Here is a 21228-nt window from a genome sequence, read left to right as displayed (position 1 = left end):
TGACCCCAGCATCTGCAGTGTTCTTTGTGTTCCTTAACTTTCCTTGTCAGTCATATTTCCTTACCCCTGCCATTTGAGAACAACTTCTTCTGTGGGACATATCTATCCTGTGCCTTGTGAACTATTCCCAGAAACTTCAGCCACCTCTGTTCTGCCGTCATCCCCTCCGGTATCCTTATTCAATCCACCTGGCCAAGCTCCTCTCTCTTATCTCTGTAATTCCCTTTATTCCATTGTGATACCAATACATGTAACTTATGCTTTTCCCTCTCAAATTGCAGTATAAATTCAATCATATTAGATAGATAGATAGATAGATAGATAGATACTTTATTCATCCCCATGGATCACTCTCTCCTAAAGGTTCCTTTACCTTAAGTTCCCTAATAAGATTTGTGTTATTACACAACACCTAATCTAAGTTAGACTTTCCCTGAGTAGGCTTGAGCACAATCTGCTCTAAAAAGCCATCTCATAAACATTCAACAAATTCCCTCTCTTGCTTTCTATCACCAACCTGATTTTCCCAATCCCTTTGCATATTGAAGTCCCCCATTACAATTATGATATTACCCTTATTACATACTTTATCCAGCTTCCTTTGCAATTTCAGCCCTGCATCTTGACTACTATTTGAGGCCTATATATGATTCCCATAATGGTTTTGTTACCCTTGCAGTATTTTAACTCCACCCACAAAGATTCAACATTTTCTGACCTTATGTCACCTCTTTCTAAAGATGTAATTCCATTTCTTACCAACAGAGCCACACCACTGCCTACCATATCTGCCTGTCCTTCTGATACAAAGTATTTCCTTTGATGTTAAGCTCCAAGCTATGACCTTCTTTCAACCACGACTCAGTGATGCCCCCAACGTCATACTGAATAATCCCTAATGGCGCCACAAGTTCATCCATCCCATACCGAACGCTACGTGCATTTAAATACAGCACCTTCAATCCTGCATCCCTTCTGAATTTTGCCTCTGTGGTACAATTTAACTCTTTGCTCTGTCTGCATTTGTACGCAATCATTGGCTTGTCCTTCCTTACATTCATGTTATACCCATCATTTCCTGTTGGTTTATCCTCAGCTCTATCATACTGGTTCCCATCCCCCTGCTATATAGTTTAAAGTGCTCTCAACAGCTCTGGTAAACCTGCTCCTGGGGCGTACACCATCTGGGCCCGGTGACTTATCAACCTACAGACCTTTCAGTTTTCCAGGGGCCTTCTCTCTAGAAATAGTAATTTCACACACTTCATGACACCTTTCGTTCATGGTTTACATTCACAGTGGTGTTCAGTCAATCAGTTAACCAATGTACTATTTATAACTATCTGAGACTCTGGCCTGGAGATGCCTAAAATTATGTAAAATCCTCCTCATATGTTCAGATATGCTCTAGTTTTCAGCATCATATATATTTTTTATGTGTGAATATGTTTTTTCAAACTTTATGATCAAAGTCTTCAGATATTCTAGGTAAGTCTCGGTGTAAGAAGCCAACAGAATGAAACATCCTCTTTTAGCAGATGAGAGAACAGGAAGCCCTCCAGATATATTCTTAGGAGACAGGCTGAAAAAGTAACAGTGTAGAACAAAGAATGGAATGTTACTAATAATAGAGACAAGTGCAGGTGTAGGTGGGTGTAGGGTAGCAGTCACTAATGAACTCAAGTGTAGGGATCAGAGGTTTCAGCAATTCAAACAAAACAAAAGATTTATTTCAGAAATTACCCAACAAAACTCACAAAAACTCAGACAAACTGTACAGAATCTTGAAGAACTGAAATCACTGACGATACACGAAAGAATTTGGTCAGAGTTTCACCAGACAAGGAGCCACAACAACTGGGGAAAGAGCAGTTGGATGCCCTCCTGCAATACACCCAGGAACATTTTGGAATTCAGGACCAATCAGCCAATCCAGATGAACAGACAAATCCCCAAAGACAACAACTACAGTACAAAACATCGAAAATACTGTGCTAATTAAATTGTCCCCAATTGAATAAAAGTGATAAATACAAGGAGTGCTTAACAATCCCCATGATACCTGTAAAACAAAGTGAAAAACCAGAGCTAGTCGAAAGACAAACAATTAGACATAAAAAGTAAACAATCCAAGAAACACTGCAACCTCATGAGGTGACATCGAGAAAATACAACCACAAACTAACTGAAAGAAATCTCTTCTCTTTCTTTTAAAAATGACTCCTGATTGTGACATTATTGGTGCAAATGGAATTTAAGAAAGGGCGTGCCAGCATTAGAGAGGATACAGAGAGGGTTTGCAAGAATATTTATTGAGCTATAGCATGGAAAAGGCCCTTCCAGCCCTTTGAGCCATGCCATGCAGCAATTCCCTGATTTAACCCCTAACCTAATCACAGGAAAATTCATAATGACCAATTACCTGACCAACCAGTGCATCTTTGGACTGTGAGAGGAAACTGGAGCGCCCCAAAGAAACCCACACGGTTGCAGGGAGAATGTACAAACTCTTTACAAACAGTGGCTGTATCCTGGGATTTAAAGTATTAATGTATGAGGAGCATTTCATGACTCTTGGCCTGTACTAACTGGAGCTTAGAAGAATGTACCAAATATTAAAAGGCCTCAACAGAATTAATGTGTAGAGGATGTTTCCAATACTGGGAGAGTCTAAACCAGAGCCTCAGAATAGAAGGGAGTCTCTCTAGAACAGAATTGAGGAGAAATTTCTTTACAGGGTGTTTGATCTGTGGAATTCATTGCCAGAGACACTGTGGAGACCAAGACACTTGGGTATACTTAAAGTGGAGGTTGAGAGGTCCTTGATAGTTTGGACATAAAGGTTACGGAAAGGACTCAAAGAATGGGGTTAAGAGGGAAAATAAATCAGCCATGATCGAATAGCAGTGCAGACAAGATGGACCAAATGGCCTAATTCTGATTCTACATCTCATTGTCTGAATGATTTACAAGATTCATACATGGTATACATAGCTCAGTTCTCCAAACTCCCAGTTACCATGATTATCTGCACCTTAATTTACTTCTCATAGCAATTCAGAATGAATTGGCGTTTGGATCCAAAGTTTCATGGTTAAATTTATACTGCACATACATCAATCAAAAACTTTCAGTCTAGGTGACTGTGCATTATCTACAATTAAAATGTCCATAGATGTGTCCTTGTGAAATTTTAGAAAGTCTGAACTACAAAGTTTGTTGATTACACAGTATCTTGATTTTAAATTAACATCCATAATTTCAAATCTCTGCTTGCATTTCTCAGCCACATCTTTGGCTATCATTGTCTTACTTCCTGAAATTCTTTCACTGCATAGCTATCACTCGCTACCTGTCTTCCTGGCTCCAAAAAGTTACTCAAACTCTATTTCTTTAATCATGCTTTTGATTATCTGCTCTGATATCCTCTTTTTTTTTGGCTCATTTCTTTGCTAAAGAATTGCATTTTGCTATGGGATAGTAAGCTATGATAAAGATGCAACAAAAACACAAATTATAAGCGAGGGAAAATCTGTAGATGCTGGAAATCCAAATCAACACACACAAAATACTTGAGGGACTCAGCAGGTCAGGCAACATCTATGGAAATGAATAACCTATCACCATTTTGAACTGAGACCCTTCTTCTGGACTGAAAAGGAAGCTGGAAGTCACGAGGAGGAGGGGAAGGAGGACTAGCTGGAAGGTGATAGGTGAAGCCAGGTAGGTGTGAGAAGTAAAACGCTAGAGAGGAAGGTACTTGATAGGAAAGGAGAGTGGGCTGTAGGAGAAAGGGAAGGAGGAGAGGACCCAAGGGAAGTGATAGACAGGCGAGAAGAGGAAAAAGGCCAGAGTGGAGAATAGAAGAGAGGGAGGGAAAACATTTTTTTTGCTGGAAGGAGAATTTGATATTCATGCCATCAGATTGGAGGCTACCCAGATGGAAAATAAGGTTTTGCTTGACCGACATGTCAGTACGGGAATGAGAATCTGAATTAAAATTGTTGGTCACCGTTAAGTTCTGCTTTCGCCAGATGGAGCGGAGGTGCTCGATGAAGGGATCACCAAATTAACTCCAGGTCTCTCCAAGGTGGAGGAAGCTGCATCAGGAGCACCAAACACAATGAACAACCCCAGCAGATTTGCAGGTGGAGTGTTGCTCCACTTGGAGGGACTTTTTGGGGGCCTGAATGAAGGTGAGGGAGCAGGTGAATGGACAGGTGTAGAACTTGGGCCGCTTGCAGGCATAAGTGCAGGAGGGAGATTAGTGGGCTGCGATGAATATACAAGAGAATCCTGGAGAAAACAATCCCTGCAGCGGAGAGGGATTGCGGGGGGTGCTAAAGATATGTTTGGTGGAAGGATCCCTTTGGAGATGGCCAAAGTTGTGGAGGATGATGTGTTGGATACAGAGGCTCATGTGGTGGTAGGTAAGAAGAACTCAAAAACTGCTAAGGTGGTGGGAAGATGGAATGAGCGTAGATCTTCGGAAAGTAGAGGAGATGCAGGTGAGGGCAGCATCAATGGTGGAGGAAGGGAAACCTTGTTCCTTGAAGAAGGAGGACATGAAAATGAAAGCTGCACCCTGGGAGCAGATGCGGCACAGGCAAAAGAACAGAGAAATGGAAGCAGCATTTTTACAGAACATAGGGTGGCAAGAGGTATAGTCAAGATGACAGTGGGAATCAGTAAGTTGATAAAAAAAGGTCAATTGACAAGTTTGTCTCCCGAGATGTCATAAATCATTGAGGTCATAAATGCAAGTTATTCTGTTCGTGATTTTTTAATCCCATTTTTCATGCTCCCTCTTCCTAAAGAACTGACTTAGCCAAGTCAAGGGCAGCCCGATCATGCTAATATCCATAGAAGAAAATGGCTGTTCTATTTCAAGAAAAAATTACCTCACCCAAATACTGGCAATTTTTTAGAGAGCTGTACAAAGAAGGGCAGGAGTTGGCTACATTAAAGGGATTAATTGATTATTGCATTTCAGGGGATATGGGATTAATGCAGGAAAATTACTCTGAGGTACAAGATCAGGTATGATCTTACTGAACAGTTGAGTGAGAAACTTCTTATGTTCTTAACTTCACCATCAACATCAAGGAGGTCTGCATTAACCAGAATCTTGATTAAAATAAATTGGCTGCAGGAACGTGCCAGGGGCTGGATTGACTAAAGCAAGTACCGTAATGCATCCCTTGATATACTAAAGCTTTTCCATCATCTCAGGCACAAGTCAGGAATTCTACCTAGTTGCCTAAATGAATATATCTCCAAAAACAACTATGAAGCTCAATACTTTAATAAACAAAACTGCCTGCCTGATTGATGCTTTTTCCCGAGCTGCAGTTCATTTATTCCTTCATGGCACCTTCGTGCCTGCAATCTACACCATCTACAAAATGATTCATGTACAGAAGAGTTGGAATCCTAACCTGCTGCTTTCATTTGTTTTACATTCAAACCAGTTTGCATTTTTAAATGGAGTTCAGACCAAAATTTCTAACTTACTCTGGTATCAACAGACAGTCAAACCAAAATGCAGAATCTATAGAATTTGAAAATAATTTCCATTTGGGTCATGCAGTTTCATGGCTTTAACTTAATGTAGATAGCTGCTGGAAGGTAACATTCCATTCTTATCATTTTGATTCAAATTATGCATAATCTGGTCAGAGTTGTAGAGCTCTGGTAGTGTTATAGAGAATGGCTTAGACGAAAAGAAAAACAAGATTTCTGTCTTAAGACCATAAGACATAGAAGCAGAATTAGGCCATATGGCCCATCGAGTCTGTTCCGCCATTCAATCATGGCTGATCCTTCTTTTCTCCTCCTCAACACCAGTTCTCAGCCTTCTCCCCGTAACCTTTTTTGCCATATCCAATCAAGAACCTATCAATCTCTGCCTTAAATACACCCAACAACCTGGCCTCCACAGGTGCACGTGGCAACAAGTTCTACAAATTCACCACCCTTTGGCTAAAGGGAATTCTCCGCATCTCTGTTTTGAAAGGGTTCCCTTCTATCCTGAGACTGTGCCCTCTTGTCCTAGACTCTCCCACCATGGAAAACATCTTATCCACATCTACTCTGTCTAGCCCTTTCAACATTCGAAAGGTTTCAATGAGATCCCCTCTCATCCTTCTGAATTCCAACAAGTACAGACACAGAGCCATCTAACATTCCTCATATGATAACCCTTTCATTCCTGGAATCATCCTTGTGAACCTCCTCTGGACCCTCTCCAATGCCAGCATATCTTCTAAGATGAGGGGCCCAAAACTGTTCACAATACTTAAGGTGAGGCCTCACCAGTGCCTTATAAAGCCTCAGCATCACATCTCTGCTCTTGTAGTCGAGATCTCTAGAAATGAATGCTAACATGGCATTTGCCTTCCTCATCATTGACTCGACCTGCAAGTTAACATTCAAGGTGTTCTGCACAAGGGCTCCCAAGTCCCTTTGCATCTCAGATTTTTGGATTTTCTGCCTGTTTAGAAAATAGTCCTTACATTTATTTCTACTACAAAGTGCATGATCATGCATTTTCTTAAGTAACATTGTGGGCCAAGCACATAAAAAAAGCATTCCAATGGTCTCTGATGACAATCTGCAATAGGGCTACGTCTATAAGTGGCAATAGGAATGACCAAGGTAACTCCATAGATATGAATTTTTGATCCAATCTGACTCAGGCCTATGAAGAAAAATAGGAAGCACTGCATTTGGAACAATGTTAAATACATTGCAGATTCTTTGTAATAACCATGCAGCTTTTTCAAGTATAGTTTTTCTTATAACCCTGAAGAAAGGGATGTCTTAATTTACACTTCAATTTCATAATACAGTGGATACCAATCAAATGGGACATATTGGGACCAGAACATTTTGACTCAATTAAGAGACTGCCCCAATTAGCCAAAGTTTCATGGTAATATTTAAAACATATAAAAAACTCTTTAACTGACTAACAATTTATGTATATAAATGAAGTACAGAACAAATTAGAACATTACCAATGCTCTACAGTACTATAAAACTGTGTACTATTTCCTAATAGTTATCAACAGGGAATTCATCTGCCGCATTCTTTTGATTGACTGTAAATGAACAAAACTGGCACAGACATCCAGTGCCGAAAATGAACCGCCTTCATGCAGTGCTTTAGATGATTGCAATCTCCATATCTTCATTCTCATTGTAACATTCAAGACGATTAACTTGTCGAAGTAGTGAAATTGTTTCATTTTCACTCCCAGCCTTTACTAGCATTTCCAAAAGCCTGAATGCTTGAAACCGCAGTGAGCAAAACAGTTCCAAATTGTCTTACTGCTTATTTCTCACCAACTACCAGTGACAAAGATCACTGCTTTCTAACCACAGGCACATGCAACTGATGCTATTTAAAAACTTATCACACTAAGCACGCTGTAGTATCTAACGACCATGCAAGTGCACACATCTGGCGCTAGTTAGAAACTATTCAGCAACAGTCTCCTGCCCCATTAAAGACCATAAGACACAGGAGCAGAATTTTTAGGCCATTTAGCCCATCCAGTCTGCTCCATCAGTCAATCTTGGCTGGTGCTCTTTTCCCCTCCTCAGCCCCAATCCCCAGACTTACCCCCGTTCCCTTGATGTCCAATCAAGAACCTATCAAGCTCTGTCTTAAATACATCCATTGCCATGGCTTCCATAACTGCCTGTGGTAATAAATTCCACAAATTCACCACTTTCTGACTAAAGAAATTTCTCCTCATCTCTCTTTAAATGGATGCCCCTCTGTCTTAAAGCTGTGTCCTTTTGTCCTAGACTCATCCACCATGGAAAACATCCTTTCCACAGCTACTCTGTCTAGGCCTCGCAACATTCTGAGTATAGACCCAGAGATATCAAGCGTTCCTCATATGATAACCCTTTCATTCTCAGAATTATCCTTGTGAACCTCCTCTGAACCAACTCTAAAGCCAGCACAGCTTTTCTTAGATGAGGAGCCCAAAACCATTCACAGTACTCAAGGTGAGGCCTCACCGGTGCCTTATAAATCCTCAGCATCACATCCCTGCTCCTGTATTCTAGACCTCTTGAAATGAATGCTAACGTTGTATTTGCCTTCCTCACCACCGACTCAACCAGCAAGTTAACCTTTAGTGTGTTCCCTCCAACAATCGTCATAACCATCTGCAAACCTGGCAACAAAGCCATCTATTCCATCATCTAAGTCATTGATATACAACATAAAAAGAAGCGGTCCCAACACCAACCCCTGTGGAACACCACTAGTAGCCGACAGAAAAGGATCTTTTTATTCCCAGTCACTACCTCCTATCAATCAGTCAATGCTCTAACCATGCCAGTAACTTTCCTGTAACACCATGGGCTGTTAACTTGGTAAGCAACCTCATGTGTGGCACCTTGTCAAAGGCCTTCTGAAAGTCTAAATATACAACATTCACTGTATCCCCTTTATCTATCCTACATGTAATCTCCTCAAAGAATTTCAACAGGTTCGTCAGGTGAGATTTTCCTTTAAGGAAACCATGCTGACTTTGTCCTAAAAATACAAAATGCTGGCAGAACTCAGCAGGCCAGACAGCATCTATGGGAGGAGGTAGTGATGACGTTTCAGGCCGAAACCCTTCATCAGGACCCGAAACGTCGTCACTACCTCCTCCCATGGATGCTGTCTGGCCTGCTGAATCCTGCCAGCATTTTGTGTTTTTATTTATTTCCAGCATCTGCAGATTCACTCGTGTTGACTTTGTCCTATCTTGTCCTATGTCTCTAAGTACTCCATAACCTCATCTTTAACAATTGACTCCAATCTCTTTCCAACCACTGAGGTCAGGCTAAATGGTTTATAATTTCTTTTCTGCTAACTTCCTTCTTTCTTAAAGAGTGGAGCGATATTTGCAATTTTCCAGTCTTTTGGTGCCATGCCCAAGTCAAATGGATTTTGAAACATCATCACTAATGCCTCCACAATCTCTACTGCTTCCTCTTTCAGAACTTGAGGGCTCAGTTCATCTTTTTTTGGGTGGCTTATTTACCCTTAGGTCTTTTAGCTTTTTGAGCACTTTCTCCCTTATAATAGTAACGGCACTCACTTCTCTTCCCTCACACCCTTCAACATCTGACACACTACCCATGCCTTCCACAGCGAAGACTGATGCAAAATACTCATTTAGTTCATCTGCTATCTCCTTGTCCCCTGTTTTATTTTTTCTCCAGACTCATTTTCTAGCGGACCTATGTCCACTGTCATCTCTCTTTTATTTTTTACATACTTGAAAATGCTTTTACTATCCACTTTGGTATTGTTTGCTAGCTTGCTTTCATATTTCATCTTTTCCCTCCTAGTGATTATTTCAGTTGCTCTCTGTAAGGTTTGGAAAGCTTTCAAATCCTGTCTTCCCACTAATTTTTGCTTTGTTGTATACCCTCTCTTTTGCTTTTACATTAGCTTTGACTTCCTTTGTCAACTACAGTTGTACTATTTTGCTATTTGAGTATCTCTTTGGTTTTTGAATACATCTATCCTGCACCTTTCTCATTTTTCCCAGAAACTCACACCATTGCTGCTCTGCTATCATGTCTGCCAGCATCTCTTTCAAATTTACTTTGGCGTGCTCCTCTCTCATACCACTATAATTTACTTTACTCCGCTGAATACAGCTACGTCAGACTTTACTTTCTCCCTACCAAATTTCAACCTGAACTCAATCATATTGTGATCACCGTCTCCTAAGAGTTCTATTACCTTAAGCACCCTTATCATGACAAACTGTTGTAAAAGCCATCTGAAATTTGACATTCAGCAAACTCAATCTCTCAAGTGCCATAGTGTCACAAATAAATGAAGTGAATTCTCGCTGTTTTCTCAATTTAGTTTTTGTTCTTTAAGAGTTGTCCCAAATAAACAGCTACCCCGATTAACCAACAGCCCAATTAACTGAAATCCATTGTATTTGTGAAAAAATGAACTGCTTCATGCAGACATCATTGTTGCCATTGTAATTGCAAACTGGAGACACAAGTACGACCACTGCTGAAAGAAATTCTGACTATGGTGGAATATTCTATTTCTGTTTAATGTGCCATTGAGTTCCTACTTTGCCTCTTAATAACACGAGTTCAATTGAAATTCTATTCTGAGCACACTCAAGCAGTTTATTCATAGAATTATCTGGTGAGTCTGAGGAGCTGGTCTAGTACTTGAACTTCTTTCAAAGTGTGTGACACAATTAGGAAGAGCAAATGGTCTGAGAATAAAATGAAGAAATTTAAGTTTTCTGTTTCAGGAATATCTATGCCAGCCAACGCATTAATACCGTATGCTGTTATGAAGAAGTTGCCTATTATGTCTTTTTCTGTATTTGAATATTGTTGTATAAAATTATGAGCCTAAGAATTCATTCATTTAGTGTATGTTTATTGTGCACTACCTGACTGAATTTTGGAAGAAAATCAATTGCTAAAAATATAGCAAGAATTAAAGGGCTTACGTCGCAGCAAGATCTAGAAACACTCATCCTTGAAGTTATTTTCAGAAGGCTTGAGTATTGTAATGGTGTTTTCACAGGGCTCTGTAAAAAATCCCTCAGACAGCTGCAGCTCATTCAGAACGTTGCTGCTGGAGTCCTCACTAAGACCAAGAAAGTAGAACATATCACTCCAGTTCTCAGATAACTACACTGGCCTCCTGTCCATCAGAGGATTGACTTCAAAATATTATTACTGGTTTATAAAGCACTGAATGGTCTAGGGCAAAAGTACATCTCCAATCTCTTGCTGCATTATGAACCTCCCTGAGCTCTCAGGTCATCTGGGGAGGGTCTGCTTATCATCCTCAGGGGCAAAACTAAACTTAGTGAAGCAGCTTTTAGTTACTATGCTCCACATATCTGGAATAACCTTCCAGATGATCTGAAATCTGCCCCAAATCTAACCTCTTTTAGATCAAGGCTTCAAACTTTTCTTTTCACTGCAGCTTTTAATTAGAACCTCCTGCAGTGTAACTTTTATTCTTTTATTTTTTTGTGTGTTATTTTATTCTCTTTGTATTGCTTGAAATTTGAGGTTTGAGTTTTATATCTTGTTTCATGTAAAGCAGTTTGAACTGCCTTGAGTTTGAAATGTGCTATACAAATAAACTTGCCTTGCCTAAATGTGATTGAACGTTTTAAGCGTATTTGTCTTAAATTGGAATTCAGGTAGACAGGAACACAGAACAGTTCACTAATCTCTAACTTTTCACTTTTAAATTGATTTAAAAATTAGAATGTCTTTCCGCTGTGGTTACAATTCACCATGCCCATTTCACCAATTGCACTGAATCCAAGTGACATAACCTGCTTATGTATTGGATAGAAAATATGCACTATATGTGCTTTCTAATGTTCTGTAGCACAAGCACACATATATCATTCTGTCATTTGTGTTAGTTAGGTACTCACTAGCTTGCCTACATAAGCAATGATTAGAAATTTTATCTGCAAACTTACTAAGAGCTTTTCCAGAGATACCAACATAAATATGTTTATTTCTGCGCTTCAGAAATAAATGTCATTTTAATACAACGTATTTTAATTAGATTAGATCTTTTGGGATTCTATGGATTTAAGATGAGTAACTTTTCCTTTTTCATATTATATCTATATCAGATCTGACAAATTAAACCTATCTGACAAATTAAACCTTTCTACTCTATCCTAGTTAGATCTTAAAACAAATTAGATCTCATAAACAGGTTTTCATTGATAGATGGTTATTAATAATATATTGCTGAAGGTTAATGGATTGCAATCAAAGGCTTTCTCTATTAAGATGGAAAAAGGAGAGAGAATATGTCAGCAATGATTCAAATTAGTCTGCCCTTCTCGTGTGATGAATCTATATAGAACAATAAGACTGTTGATAGATTTCCTATTTTTACAATTATAACACAACGCAGTAATAAATCCCTCATGACTCAGACAGTATAAATAACAAATTTTAAAGGTTTATAGTCACAACTAAAAGGCAACTGACTATCTATTTGTTCTATCTTTGGAAAGAGCAAAGGAAGAATCTCACGGAGTTGCTTTGGATTACAAATGTGCATAACTTCATTCAATCAAGCTAACATCATGCTAGGCCTAATATATACGGTCTCTGATATTTCCATAGCTTTATAGCTTTATTCATTACACTGTAATTTCGTAGACCATGAGTCTGCAATTTCTGATCAACTGCTCCCTCGTATCATTGCCTGATTCTCATGGCTTCATTCAATATTTTCATACATACGTTTTCTTCCAAAATACTACAATAAAAATTCTGCCTCCTGTCCAAAGAAGAACCTCCCACTATCACCCTCTTCTTCCTACTATCAAGCCAATTGTGTACACAATTAGCTGACTCTCCCAGAATCCCATGCAATCTAATCTTTCCATAGCAACCTAACATACATAATCTTATCAAAGGCCTTATTGAAATCTGTATAAACTATGTCTGCTATCCTGTCCTCAATGACCTTCTTAGTTATTCCTTCAAATAATTCAATCAAATTCATAAGGTATAATCTCCCACGCACAATGCCACACTGCCTATCCTCAATCAATCCCTGTCTTTCCAAACGAATGTATACCTTATTCCTCAGAATCCCTTCCAGTATTTTACCTGTTATGGATGTTAGGTTTACTGGTCTATAGTTCCCAAATTTTTCTTTGCCGATCTTCTTGAGTAAAGGAACAATGTTATATATTCTCCAATCATTTGGCACCTCCCTTGTGGCTGACAATGATGCATACATCTCAACCAGGGCTCACATAATTTCTTCTCTAGCTACCAACAGTATTCTTTGATATCCTTGATCAGGCCCCAGAGATCTATGTACCTTCACAATTTTAAGACATCCAGAAATTTCTGTGCTGTAGTGCAGACTAATCCCAACATATTCCCATCAACCATCTCAAGCTCCAAAGACTTGATTAAATTCTTCATAGTAAAAATAAAAAAGCATGTACATAAAATCTCTTTGGATTCTCCTGAATCATCTCTGCCAAAACTATCTCATGTCCCTTTTTTACCCTTCTGATTCCCCTAGTAAGTATACTCCTGCATCTCTCGTATTCCTCCAGGAATTCACTTGATTTATGACGCTTTACAATACTAGGGACCTGGGTTCAATTCCCACTGCTGTCCTGTAAGGAGCTTGTACATTCTCATTGTAACCACATGGGTTTCCTCCGGGTGCTCCAGTTTCATCCCACCGGCTGAAGACCTACCAGTTGGTAGGTTAATTGGCCGTTGTAAATTCCCTTCTGATTAGACTAGGATTAAATCAGAGGATTGCTGGGCAGCACAGCTCGAAGGGCCTATTCCACATTGTATCTCAATAAATAAATAAATAAATCAAGCTTTGCCCTCTCCCGAACAACACCTTCTGTATATTCATTGAGGAAACTTTCCTGAACACACTTAACAAATCCCACTCCTCGGCAGAATGACAGTCCCAGTCCATATCAGGAAAGTTAAGATCCCTACTATGACAGCTGTATTTTTCTTATAACTTTGTGCAGTCTCTCTGCATATCTGTTCCTCTAATTCCCATTAGCTATTTGGGAGCCAATAGTACACTTCCAATAATGTGATCACTCCTTTCTTATTTCTCTGCTGCACCCATAAATTCTGGCTGGAGACTCGTTCAGTATTCTCATCTCAGACTACTGTTGTGATGTTCTCCTTAAATAGAACTCCCACTCCCCTCTTCCCTCCTCCTCCATCCTGCCTATAGCCCTTGTGTTCTGGAAATGTTTAGCTGCCAACCTTGTCCCTCCTTGAGCTGTGTTTCCATAATAGTAATAATATCCCAGTCCCATGACCTTACCTGTCAAGCCTCCTGCATTAAAATAAATGCAATTCAATGCAATAGCCTTACCCTGCTCTCTGCCGGGCTCTGCCTGCTTTGTCTATGGACTTACTTCAGTGAATTCAGTATCTCCTTTCAGCCTCCTATGTGCCTCACTACTGCTTTGGATCCCACTCCCCATGCCAATCAAACTTAAACCCTCCCTAACAGCACGAGCAAATCTGTGTGCCATGAAACTTGTCCCCGTTCAGTTCAGATGCAACCGACCCTTCATCTACAGGTCAACTATCTTCCAAAAGAGACCCCGGATGTCACAACCATGATTCAGCAGCACAGCAGATATGGCAATTGTGCTTGTGAATATGCACATGTCAACTAATTATTATTTAATTGTGATGGTATTTAACTCCATTCTTTTTGTCTTAGCGCTTATCGAGACTTGAGCAAAGTACACAAATGTTTCTCTCCCTGCTTGCATTCGGCCTTGCCTGAGGAATTGGACTGTCGAGTCAACTGACTCTGAACACCAGCTGTATTTGTTTTATATTTAGTATTTCCTTTTGGCCACAGTGTCGGCTTCGTTTTCCATTTGAGAGTTTTAGTTAATGGCCCTGTTTGGCCTAGCGTTTATTGTTTTTTTTTCACTCTAACTCTGTTCACATTAAGATCTGTGTACTACTGACCCGCTTCAGTGTCTCTCAGTCCACACTTGGGCCATATCCGAATGTAGTGACACCCATGGCTTAGAAAATCTGAATCCCTGCATCCTGCACCAATACTTCAGCCACACGTTCATTTGCCAAGTACTCCTATTTGTATCCTCATGAGCATGTGGCAGGGGGAGTATTCCAGAGATTACTAGCCTCAAGATCCTAGTTTTAAATCTATTTCCTAATTTTCTGTATCCACTCTGCAGGACTTCATCCCTTTATAAGCTATGTCATTTATGCAAATATGCACAACATTTTCTGGCTGCTCACCCTTACCTTTGAGAATTTTCTGCAACTGCTCAAAGGCATCCTCGACCCTGGCACCAGGGAGGCAACGCCTTTTCCTGGAGTTCCTGTTGAAATCACAAAATCTCACCACTGTATAGTTCTGTTGGCCATAACCTTTCAGAGACAGTATTTTCCCCAACTGTTTCCAAAATGGTATGCTTGTTTCCGAGAGGATCCTTGGACTGTCTGCCTACCCCTTTACATTCCTGGCGGTTACCCAACCACCATTAGCTTGCGCCTCATTAAAACTATTAATGATGCCGTAAGCATTCTGGATGTTCTTGAGTGCATCCAGCTCCAGCACCAGTTCCCTGACACAGACACACAGCCCACAAGTGAGGTCCTCAGGGATGCTGGATATCTCTCCAGCCAAAGCCTCAGTACTTGACCTCAAACACAGCAAATCTAAAAGTGGGGGCTCCTAGCATAGTGGTTAGCCTAAACATTATTATAGTACCAGTGGCCCAGGTTCAGTTCCACCAGCATCATTAAGGAGTTTGTATGCTCTCCCCTTTACCACATGGGTTCAGTTTCCTCCCACATTCCAAGGGCATAAGGATTAGTTGGTTAATTGGGTGAAATTGTGGCTCATTGAGCTCGAAGGGCCTGTGACTATGTGGTATGTTGAAATTTTTAAAAATCAAAAATGGCTGCTCCACTACAGACTGCTTCTCTTTTATTCAATTTTAGCTCTTAACTTAATGGTTTCTTTTCAAATCTCCTGCACTTATCTTCTTCCAAATTCCACACTTGCTACAGAGAGCGATGCCAATTAACAACTACAAAGTACTTATTTTTTCAATAAATTCAGTTTGAGATTGCAATTGAATATAAAACAAAATCAATTTAAAAAATCTAAATACTGTTTTCCAATTGAAGTTAATTTCCCATATTGCTTGACAACGTTGACAGTGAAAATGTAATAATTTTCTTATTTACAAGATGGCTTTTTAGAGCAGCTTGTGCTTGAGCCTACTTGGGGAAAGGCCATCCTAGATTGGGTGTCGTATAATAAACCAGATTTTGCTAGGGAGCTTTAGGTGCCCTGAGGAGGCAGTGATCATTATGTGATTGAATTCATACTGCAATTTGAGAGGGAGAAGCAGAAGTCACATGTATCATTATTGCAGTGGAATAAAGGGAATTCCAGAGGCATGAGAGAGGAGCTTGCCCAGGTGGATTGGAGGAGGATACTGGTGGGGTTGACGGCAGAGGACAAGTAGCTGAAGTTTCTGGTAATAGTTCACAAGGCGCAGGACAGATATGTCCCTCAGAAGAAGTAGTTCTCAAGTGGCAGGGGTAGGCAACCGTGGCTGAGAAGGTAAGTCAAGGACTGCATAAAAACAAAGAAAGGAAGTATAAGGTAGCAAAAGTGAGTGGGAAGTTGCATGATTGGGAAGCTTTTAAAATCCAACAAAAGGCAACTAAAAAACTATAAGAAGGGAAAAGATGAAATATGAGGGCAAAGTAGCCAATAATATTAAAAGTTGTTTTAAGTTACATAAAGAGTAAAAAGAAGGTGAGAGTTGATATTGGGCCACTGGAAAATGATGCTGGATAGGTAGTAATGGGGGACAAAGAAATGGCAGATGAAGTTAATGGGTATTTTGTACCAGTCTTCACGGTGTAAGACACTAGCAGTGTGCCAGAGGTCCGTGAGTGTCAGGGAGCAGGCGTGAGTGCCATTGCTATTACAAAGGAAAAAGTGCTAGGCAGACTCAAAGGTCTTAAGGTGGATAAGTCACCTGGATTAGATGAACTACATCTCAGAACCCTGAGAGAGGTTGCTGAAGAGGTAACAGGAGCATTGGTCATGATCCTTCAAGAATCACTTGGGTCTGGCATGGTCCCAGAGGAATGGAAGATTGTAAATGTCACTCCACTCTTTAAGAAGGGAGGAAGGCAAAAGAAAGGAAATTATAGGCCAGTTAGCCTCACCTCAGCGGTTGGGAAAGTGCTGGAGTCCATTATTAAGGATGAGGTTTCAGGGTCCTTGGAGACTAATAATAAAATAAGTTAAAGTTGGCATGGTTTCCACCTGATAAATCTGTTTGAGATCTTCTAGGAAGTAACAAGCAGGGTGGTCAAAGGGGAGGCAGTGGATGTCATTTGCTTGGATTTCTAGCATGCATTTGAAAAGGTGCCATACGTGAGGCTGATTAACAGGATAAAATCCTATGATGTTACAGGAAAGATACTGGCATGGATAGAGGAATGGCTGACGGGCAGGAGGCCACGAGCAGAATAAAGGAGACCTTTTCTGGTTAGCTGCCAGTGACTAGTGCTGTTGCTGTTCCTCGGGTCAGTATTGAAACTGCTACTTTTCAAGTTGTTTGTCAATGACTTAGATTGAGGCAAAGTGTACGGATGATACAAAGATAGGTGGAGGGTGGAGGGGTAGGTAGTGCTGACGAATCAATGTGACAGCAGCAGGACTTAGACAAATTGGAAGAATGGGCAAAAGAGCGGCAGAAAGGATACAGTGTTGGAAATGAATGATAATGCATTTTGGTAGGGAGGAACAATAGTGCAAATAGAGAACATCAGCGGTGCAGAGGGACTTAGGAGACCGTGTGCAAAACTTCCAGAAGGTTAATTAACAGGGTGATTCTGTGGTAAAGAAGTCAAATGCAATGTTGGCATTTATTTCAATGGGAATAGAATATAAAAGCAAGGGGATAATGCTGAGCCTTCATAAGACACTAGTTAGGCCACACTTGGCATATGGTCAGCTGTTTTCAGCCCCATATCTCAGAAAGGATGCATTGTCAATGGAGAGAGCCCAGAGGAGGTTCACGAGGATGGTTCCGGGAATGAAGGGGTTAACATATGAGGAGCATTTGGCAGCTTTGGGCCTGTACTCACTAAAATTTAGAAGAATTTGGGGGGATCTCATTGAAACTTACCAAATGTTGAAAGGACTAGATAAGGCGGATGTGGAGAAGATGTTTCGTACAGTGGAAGTATCCAGAACTGGGGGGCACAGCCTCAAAATTGAGGGATGACCTTTTAGAACAGAGGTAAGGAGGAATTTTGTTAGCCAGGGGGTGGTGAATCTGTGGAATGCTCTGCCACAGACTGCAGTGGAGGCCAAGTCTGTGGGTATATTTAAAGCAGAAGTTGGTTGTTTTTTGATCAGTCAGGGTATCAAAGGATTTGGCAAGAAGGCATGTGGATGGGGTTGAGTGGGATCTGGGATCAGCCATGATGGAATGGCAGAGAAGACTCAATGGGATGAATGGCCTAATTCTGTTTCTATGTCTTATGATCTTACGGTCTAATTGCCTTCACTTCACTGCTGCATTATTTAGTTTATTTCTCATTCATTAACACAGATTTTACTAATTGTACAGGTGTGTAACAGTGAAAAGAAATCCATTAAAGGGCTTGCAGTGTCATGGTCCAGTCCGTGAAATCCGCATTCTGGTTCACGGTCCAGTCCGTGGATTCCAGACTCCGGATCTTCCAGCCATCCCTTGTTTCAGTTGGGCTTAATCATAGGCACCTGATGCTCGTCTTGGTGCCCAGAATATAAGTGACCCTGGGTTTGCATGTGGGTGCTGCTTGGTCTTGTCAGTATCCTGTTCGTGTTGCTATGGGGAAGTCACAATGTCTTTGTTGTTACCCTACGGTTGGATCTGTCTCTTTCTGTCTTTGCCTCTGTTGGGTAAGCCAGGCTGTCTTTGCTGTTACCCTGAGGCTGGACTGTTCCCTTCCCCTCCCCTTCTTTCTGTAGACCTTGGCTGGAGCCTTGCCTATTCTCACCATCAAGTTCTACCACTGGAGCAAGACCAGAGCCTTGCTGTGCCCAGATAAGGAACTGTCTTTCATTGTTTAAAATTGTCTCTTTGTGTCCTGACCTTTACAAGGTAGGTCTGGCTGTTTGCTGCTACTTTGGGACTTGGGACTCATACACAGAAAGCTGAACACAATGAGCTGGACCTACCTAGTGAAGGTGAGGACACAGACACAGTTCCAAACAATGAAAGACAGTTCCTTATCAGGACACAGCAAGGCTCTGGTCTTGCTCCAGTAGTAGAACTTGATGGTGAGGCTCCAGCCAAGAACTACAGAAAGAAGGGGAAGGGAAGGGAACAGTCCAGCCTCAGGGTAACTGCAAAGACAGCCTGGCTTACCCAACAGAGGCAAGGACAGGAAGGGACAGATCAAGTCACAAGTCAGTACATCATTAATGCAAGAAAGGTCCACCAATCATTAAGGTGCAAGCTTATTACAGTTGTGTGAGCTGATCCAAATGTCAGCTACTATGGTAACCAAGGTATGAAATACAAGCCCAAAAGGAACATTGATAAAAGCCAGACAGCTTGCTGCATAATTATCTATCATTGTTCGCATTTAAGTAGTCATTGCATTAAGTTGTCACTACAAATGACAAAGATAAATTATACTTCCATTTACAGCTTTGAAATTAACTGGCTTGTTTTACTTATGAATGCAAAACTTTGTCTGATATTTCCCCATCTGCATTAAAATGGAAGAAGGTTCTTTTAAAATCCTTTATCCTTCATAAAATGAGCAATTAATCACTATAAACTTTATAATTATTTTTATTGCTCTGGAATATGTGTCCAATGTCTTAATTACTAGTCAAGCAAAGATTACTCCCTTAAATCTCAAGTTCAGCTGACAATGTAAATTAAAATCAAATGATACCAGTGGCACAGTGGTTACTGCTCGACATATCCCAGGAGCTGTCCATGTGGAGTTTGTTCTCCTTGTGATGTGTGACTATTCCCCAGGTACTCCAGCCTCTTCCCACAGTCCAAGGATGTGCTGACTGATAATTTGATTGGCTACTGTAAATTACCTTAGCTGTCGTCTGGGGGCAGGACATTTGGTGGTATTTGATACCATATGGGAGAGGATCGGAAAATAATTACAGGAATTGGGCCAATGAGAATGCTCTGACAATTGGGATAGATTCAACAGGGTGAATATTAAAGGTATTCTTTCAATGTCATAAAAAATGAAAAAGATTTGAAAAGGTGAAAGATATCTTACAGATAAAAATGAATGAAAAATATCTAAGATATACGGCGATTAAGTTATCTCATCTCCTAAGTGTGTCAAAAAATGTGCTCCTTACTTAAACGAAACTTTCAGTTTTGTAGTCATAAAAAAAAGATGTTTCTCCCATTAAATAATGAAATCCCACAATTAATATCTTCTTTTAGTCGCCAAATCATAACTTGGCTTCTGTCATATTAATCTACAGAGTTCCATTACAAAATGTTTCCTTAATGTTCACAGGCATCAATCTGAACCAAACTTTGATCTCAATTCCACATTCCTGTCCAATCTCCGTAACCCTTGACAGCACTCTTGCTTCACCCCATAGTCCAAATAACCCATCTATCTGAACTTTGAATGTGGTCAGATACTTAACATCCAAGCCCGTTGGGTAAAGAATTCCAAAGACACACAACATTTCAAAGAAAAGGGTTCTTCTTTACCTTAATCTTTACGTGATTGATCCTTTATCCTATAACTCTTGATCCTTTTTTAACATATATATTTTTATATAAATATTCATATTTGGGACGTGTGTGTTTTCAGCAAAGTCAGCATTTATTTTCTTTCCTTACATGCCTTCTTGAGTCCTCTGTGGTCTATCTGGCAAAAGTACTCTCACAGTGTCCTTTGATAGGGATTTTCCAGGATTTACACCCAGTGGGTGTGAAAGGTCAGCAATGTATTTCCAAATCAGGAAGGTGGATAATTTAGAGGAGAGCTTGTGGATAGTAATGTTCCCATGAGCCTGCTGTCCTTGTCCTCTTTGGTAGTAGAGATTGGAGATTTAGGAGGTACTATGAGTGAGTAATTGCAGTGTTTATTGTTATGCACCAGTGATGGACAGAACAATGTTTAAATTGGTGTTTGGTGCCAATGGCTGTTGAGTCCCGGATGGTATCAAGGTTTGTGAGAGTTGTTGAAGTTGCACTCATCCAAGCAATTGAAGGTGATTCCACCATGCGCTCAATTTGAGCCTTGTGGAGAATGGAATCCGTTTGAAGTGTCTGGTGCTGGATGAGCCAGCGGAAGATACCCGACCCCAGATGTGATTTCGTAGCCAGAGTACTTACAGAGCCAGAGCAGTTGAAATTCTGGTCAATGCTTAGCTCCAGGATCTGGTTTTTTGGAGACTTGAGGATGGTAATAGCTTTGAGTTCCAAAGTTAAATGGTTAGATTCTGTCTTGTTGGAAATAGTCATTACCACATATCAGCCCGTGCATGAACGTCATCCAGGTCTTGCTGCATGCCAGCTTCATTTGCTGAGAAAATAAAAATGGAAGTGAAATCTGAGCTCACATCTGTGAACATTCTCACCACTGAGTTTGTGATATTAGAAAATG

Source organism: Hemitrygon akajei, chromosome 11 (assembly GCF_048418815.1).
Source record: "Hemitrygon akajei chromosome 11, sHemAka1.3, whole genome shotgun sequence".
In the NCBI taxonomy this organism is placed as follows: Eukaryota; Metazoa; Chordata; class Chondrichthyes; order Myliobatiformes; family Dasyatidae; genus Hemitrygon; species Hemitrygon akajei.
This window is presented reverse-complemented; position numbering follows the sequence as displayed.